Source organism: Limanda limanda, chromosome 4, assembly GCF_963576545.1.
Source record: "Limanda limanda chromosome 4, fLimLim1.1, whole genome shotgun sequence".
Taxonomy (NCBI): Eukaryota; Metazoa; Chordata; class Actinopteri; order Pleuronectiformes; family Pleuronectidae; genus Limanda; species Limanda limanda.
In genome coordinates, this window is record NC_083639.1 from 9,974,731 (window position 1) to 9,982,035 (window position 7,305).

The window sequence follows — 7,305 nt, forward strand, 5'->3', positions numbered from 1 at the left end:
TTGTTATTTAATAGTGCATCAAAAAGTTTTTTTTTTTTCTTGCATCTGTCTGGCCTACACCAGGATTCACTTCAAGAATGATAAATATATTTTTAAGAATTTTGTATACAAGCCACACCCTGCAGAAATCTACAGAAAGCAGCAGAAAGCAGAGTGCTCTTTGGAACGCTGGGACAACTCCAGGACATTAGGTCTGAACCTTCTCTTGTACGTTAGCCAGAAAATCCAGGATCCAATCTCTCCTCACATCAGCTTTTGTCCTGTGCTTTGAAATGTGGCTGTGCAAATATGGAGATGTCAGCTGGTACAAAGTATTTAATTGGTTATCTATCCGCCTCTTTTACATTTTTAGATTGAGACGAGAGCACCCCATTTACAAGAGGTTTGGAAAGTCTTTATTTATAGATTAGGAATGACCATTAGACCAGTGCTGGCACGAGGGGCCGCTGCAATGTGCCGGGGGTTACTGTTGCTGTGACCCCTGGATGTACGTGTTTCCTCACATGGCTGAGTCCAGTTGCTCGGGCCAGGAGGACACACAACAAGGGAGTGGTCGGGTTGCATGCATGGGAACATGTTTTTGAGCCAACCACACCGTCTTACTCAGCACTGACTCCAGCAAAAAGAAAATGATTGAGCCCTTAACAGTGCTGTGTATCATTTGACAGAACGTAGATAAACGGTTTATTCCTGTAAGCCCTCTGATGACAGGGGTCCAGCCAAAGTCCAGTGATCCTCCAACTGTGATGTTTTAGAGACTCAGAGAGGGGGGTGTCATCTGTTAAACACCTATATCCAACAGGGAGTCACGGGCAGCGCTTTGCTCAGCCTTTGCCAGTACATAACGTGCGGGTAGGTCTGTCAGCTCAGCAGATATGAGGTATTAAAAACACCGGTCATGCAACCGCATCTGTGCAAGCCTACCAATCATCCACCGGATCTGTGTGTTTATGTAGACCTAATGTCGTGCATTTGCTGGCACTGTGCACTGTTTACACAGATCACACTGTTGTCTTGAGCCAGAGAATGAAAGAGAGAGCTGGCCAACGGTCTGGCTACACCGGACAATAATGCATTGTCTCGTGAAACACGTCAACAGACAAAAACGCTTTAAAAATATATATTTGATCAAGTATTGTCTTGATATTTCAGCAAACATTGTTGGAACGATTTTTGAAAACATCAGTGATGCCCCAGTTATCAGGATAATTGTCTGTTGCACATGTTGGAACCTAGCTGAGGTCACTGTGAGATGGGATCATTTGACTCTTTTCTTAACTTTTCTCTTGGGGGCTTCAAAAAGAGAATTTGGTCGGTATAATTACCACCGTGAAATCGTTCTCTCTTTTTCTCGCTGACAGACGCATGTGCACATAATAGCATGCAGGCATATTGATGTGCGGTATTAAGTAGCCTGCTGAATCCACTGAGCAACCTCAGATCAGAGGTTGCCCTGTGTTAGATTACCATGTCCCAGAGGCTCCGATTACAAGCTGCGGAGGTTTGGATAAATAAGTGAAGCGCTCAGGCCCGGAGAAGCCCTGACACACACTATCATGTAACACCTGCTGTACTCCTGTTTCCAGTACACAGAGTCTTTGTGCCGTATATATCCTGGTATGATTGTTAGTTTGATATAAACACATTTGCAGATTCTGTAGTCACAGAGAGAAGCAACAGATTACATACATCCACATTATCTTTTAGGAAAATTAGCTTTTGAATATATTTCGAGAAACTAATTGTGACATACACTAAATAAGTGTTAGGAGGCCCTCTGGCTTGTGTCTGCAATGGGAATGGATACAATCGGCATTCACTCCTACTGTACATCAAATGACTGCAATGACTTACTGGTGAACGTGCTAAGTGCTTACTCTTTCTTCTTCTTTATTTTGGCAGCTTAGACGTTATGACACGTATTGAACTACCAAGCTTTCATGCGTAATAGCCTTGAATGTGTACTTATTGTTTTTTTTATCTTGGGAACAATATGCATGAGTGATTAATCTCTTCATATCATGCATGATGCAACACCGGCGAGACAGCGAGGTGAGGGAGTGTCTCAGTTTCTGGGGTGTTCATGACGTGGAAAAACAAAACTGAAAGGCAAACTCCTCTAGTAGCAATCAGTAAGGAGTCAATTGCATTTTTTAGAACCTGCATACACCTGCAAATTGTGGCGTAAAAGAGGATGATTTAGCTCTGATGTTTACATAAGTTGAATAAAAAAGAACCCCTGTCTTAAAGATTGTTTGTAAGAACGTGCTCCCAAACTGCATTCATTCAAACATCACAGGTAATGAAACAACATACATTTATTTATTAGGTCTGATTTTCATTATTCACTTTAACACCACTATGGCATAAGCACTACTGACCCTTAAACAGAGTGAAATCTTTTCATTTTTAATTAATAATCTAGCAATAGTGTATAAACTACCTTATATATATATATATATATATATATATATAATGCAGGCTTAAACAATCTAAACTCCAAAAAGAATAATTTAAATTCCCTTTCATCTTATATGCATATGTTTTATATTATGTATCTCACTCAAAGCATATTTATAACTGGTATGTCCCTTGCTGGAGATACCGGCACATATGAGATGAGTTTTAACAGGACAAATAAAATCCCTCTTGTGAGATTATGTCCCCTAACACATCTATTTTTATGATGGTGCTCCCATTAAGATGATCTGACAGGAATACATGAACTCAAACCCGCTCTATCACAGGTGTTTAATGTCATAGACTAAAACCTTGTCTGTGCATGATACTAAAGTACAGTTGGATTTTTATGATAGCTTTCTTTTAATCCCAGTCCAGTTCATAATCATTGTGCAGCCATCATGGCATTAGGCCGTCATACATATAATTATCCTTTTCAAAGAATCTCTGACACTCCACCTAGAAAGAATATATATGACTCAGAGCTAAGTCTTCAGTCCTCCGTCTTATCCCAAGTTTGGGAATAGTCTGGTGATTTCCTCCGCATGTTTGCTACGAGCTGTGTAACTCCAACATACTGACATAGAATCAGATTCCCTGAATCTTAAATAAGCAAAAGGTCTCTGAGCAGCAAATGTCAATAGTGTCAATGACCTTTCCTATGTGCTTATGTTTGCTCCTTGTGGTGATGCCTACAGGGGTTCTCAGGGCGGCTAAGCTCTGCTGACACATTGGCTCGCCACAAAGATGAATGGCATATAAAGACAGGGTCATGCACACATACGCAAAGACACACATGCAAAACATATGCAATGTATTGTAGAAAGGCCCATGAAGACTATTATTAGTGACACACACAAATCCCTCCTGATTTTTATCGTTTTTGGTATTGGTTTAAACCGAGTGAAAAACATGCTGCACACATGAAATGTCTTCACTGTCTTGCCGTTGCCAAAGCAAGCAAAAGTTGGGTGTTGACTCTGGCTGCTGACTGGATGTCTGACATCTAATTTTTCACCTCTGTCCAAGTCCAGGAAATTCTCTGCAGGCCTCTGAGGGACTGAGTGTGTTCTTTTGGGATGAATGGGTGTTATGGAGAGAACGAAACAAGAAAGGAAACTGACGTGAACACTGCAAAGACAAGCTGGAGTCATGCATGTGTTAACATCCCAACTTTGGCTGACATTTCTCTATCAAAACCCATGTAGGCTTGGAATAAAATAATGTGTTGTCACATCAGTAGGAGGGTGAGGGTGCAGACTACTGCACTCAAGTGAAGAGTGAAAACGCTGCCCCAATAGTGAGAGGGCAATTGTTATAATACTTAAAATATGGGGAACCTCTGAAGCATTGCTCTTGGGTGTACACAATTGTGATTGAACAAGTAGAGCAAAGAATGAAAAAAGAGAGTCTTAAAAAACCCAGCTTTTGTTCTCCCTCTAGTCATCGTGCTAATTGTCAATTTTAACCGCGCCCCAGTTCAACAACTGGAAGGTGTGTCGGGGAAGCAGTGGTTTCAGATTCTGGCTGATGATTTGATAAGCACTTCTAAAACTGTCTTTATTCACTATAAGGTGGCCCACTTGCAGTTTTTCACTATTCAATATACAATAATAACAAATAACTTGTGTCCAACCTTTCCAAAAACATCAGGAATATAACAAGTTAACAGACAATACCCTCATAAGGATCATTGCTTACATTCCCAGTATAGTTCACAGTATGAACCCAATCGCCTGGTCCAAATGTCATCGCCAATTACTGATACTTTTACACCAAAATGTACAGGTGTATGCAGATTTTCAAACATGGGTAAAACTTCTTAAGAAAAGGCATTTGACTCCTTTCCCAGCACCACTATGGGAGTTTCCTTTTTTGTTATTTTTACCCCAGTGAGTCATGTAAGACGTCACCAACATGTCAGGGTCTTCCCAGTTGTGCATCTTGCGCAATAAAAAGCAAAAATTGCTATAGCACGCGTTCCCGAGATAAAAAAACAAGAAAAGGTATGCAAAGGTTCATGGTAATTTAGTCGCCAACACCCCCCGTAATACTACGTGCATCTGCGTGTAGACTGCCAAAATAAAAGATGAGGAAGAAATAAGCACGTCCATCTGGATGTCTTGTGTTCAACACTGCTGATCGGTGCCAGATCCGATTAAAACCCATGTCTACTGCAGAATCCTTTGACCCAGGAGTGAATGCTCGGTGTATCTATTCCAAGTGCAGATACGAGCCAGTTGTTAGCAGGGGTTTTTAGGAATCTTACTTTAAAACAAAGAATGGGAAAGAGAATGGAAAGAGAAAGTGATTTGAAACCGCCTCAACACCCCCTTCTTTCCTATGCTGTGATCTATACATTTCGCTTTTATTATCCCTCCCTCCGAGACAATTTCTTGGTTGCTCTTTTCATTCCTGACTTTTCACTGATAGCTTATCCTCCGCCCAGGGAGGGCTGTCCCAGTTCCCAGCTCTCTTTTTGGCAGAGCTTCTGTCTGAAGGCTTTGTGCCCCATCAAGGAGAATAGGTGGGAAATTGTGCTTCAGAAAATCTTTCTTTCTGTCTGCCTCATTTCATTATCTGATACCACTGCAGCTCCTGCTGGCATAATTACCTCTTCACTTTACCTGTTTACTTAAGCCCTGCCACCTCCATGTTGCTCACAGCACAGGGAAAACAGACGCTGTTCATTGGGAGCTTGTGTTGACATTTGTCTTTGCAGAACAGGCCACTCTGTTTTCTGGCCCTGCCCCAGTATGTAGCCACAGTATTCCCACCCACTCTGTGTTCTTAGAGGAAAGCGCCAACTGCCCATTGCGGCCTGCCAGTCAAAGGGCTTTGCATCCCTGACCCCTCCTATTTCATTCTGCCTTGTCATTGTTCTTTCTGTTCTCCTTTTGTCTGATCCCTTTCTTGATCTCTAGGATTTACCGCCAGTGGTTATGATGGTGGGCTCTGGGTTAGAGTTATGCAACCTGGGATTATTCCACGGGACAAATTGATTCTGACAGGCTGAAACTACAGTACATAGGCCAGTTGTCGAGGCACATTCTTATAAAGCTGAATAGAAAAAATAATACAACATTTTTATAAAGAGATGCACGATCTGTGTTTAGTGGTGTGTCTGATGTTTAGACACTTGCTGTGTCCTTTGTTGAGGATTCACCTAATATCTATGTTTTAAACTGGTTACCTAATGTTGGCCTTACTGGACCCTTCTCTTTTTAGCTGCTTTGACAGTGTCCCTGAGCTTGTACATACAAGGACAGATGACTGGCACCTGTGGCAGTTGCCTACTCTGGCCCAGGTCCCAGGCCACTCAGGATTCCCATAAACCCTCTCCTGTCACGGAGGCTCACTGGGGCTAGTTTTCTTTGGCACCAGAAAGGGACAGAAAGAGAGCAACAAAGGAGGTACTGAGGTTTCTCTCACATAGACACATCCATGCTGGTTGGTGTTTGTTACCCTGGATATATCTCATATATGTCAAACCTTCTCAATGAATGTCTTGGCAAATTGCTGTCGATTGCTCCACTAATGCTTAGTGTTGGCCAGCATAGCAGCTTCTAACCTAATTACCTGATATATTATCAGGCTTGACTGGGTGGGTGCCAAGCAATTACACTAACATTTCAACTGACCATTAACTCCAATTTATGTTGCACGGTCCAGAAAGGTCACTGTCACTGTCATTGAGTCCTACAATGACCTTTTTCCTTAAATGAGAAAGACAATTTTAGCGATTTGTAATCCTGTTAAGGAATTTTCCCGATTCAACTGCCACTCAGTGTTGATTAGTGTTATCCCATAACTATATCTGATCCATTCAAGATAGGTTGGATTTTGCAACACTTGTGTTTCATGTCTTAAAAAAACAGTGTAATTTATAGGTAAAGCTCATCTATGTACAACCATACTGATTGTGAGTAAGTGTCTCTGCTTTGATACAAGTTTAGTAGGGAAACCTAGCTGAAAGTGAAGCAATCTGTTCAGCCCTTTAGTAAATCTGCCCTTCGCGAAGGTTTTAAAGATCAGTTTTTGTTTAAAATTATGTAAGGAGTTGTCAATTGATAGGTTGTATTGGTTCATACTGACTGGCTTTTTAGCTCTAGCGTGGAGGTTTTTTTTTCATGCTGTCTGTTGTCTCTGTATCAGTCAGCAGGATTACTCAAAAACCACTTTCCATGAAATTTGGTGGAGAGGTGTGGCAAATCCAGACGAGAAGTGCCTCCAGTTTCCATTTCTTCTCTCTTTCTTTAACAAGGCAAGCTAGGGCATTAGCCTTGGCCGAGGTATTTGCCCTCCAATCACCGTTCTAGTCTATTGTTTGGTCAATCCCATTTATATCAATGAGAGGAGGTTAAATAACACACTTGTCTCTATAGCAAAATTCAATTCAACAGCACCACAAACTGAAACCTCCTCAATGATGAGCAGAGCTAAAACAAAAAGGTCCATCCCTGACGACAGGGTCAACCACATGACTTCTTTGCTTGTTAAAGTTTGGTGCTTATTCCGAAACATCAGCTTGTGGTTGAAACAGAAATCTGAATGCAGGCAGTATTATGGCAGTGATGGCTAACTCCGACAGGGGCAGTAAAGCTAACCTTGAGCTAGCAGTAGCCTAAGGAAACTGAGCAAACAAGTGGCACTTAGCTCCCCCGACTGAGGTGTTCTTAGTGACATGAGGAGTGTAAGAAGATAAGGATGACCATGTTAACGGATGTTCCTAAGTGCAGGCGTGGTCTCACATACAACGTCACATGTCATCTCCAGTAAAGGCTCTAATAGAGGCGACTGGAGCGGCAGCAGTATCCTTATCTTAATTTGTTACAACAATTGAAT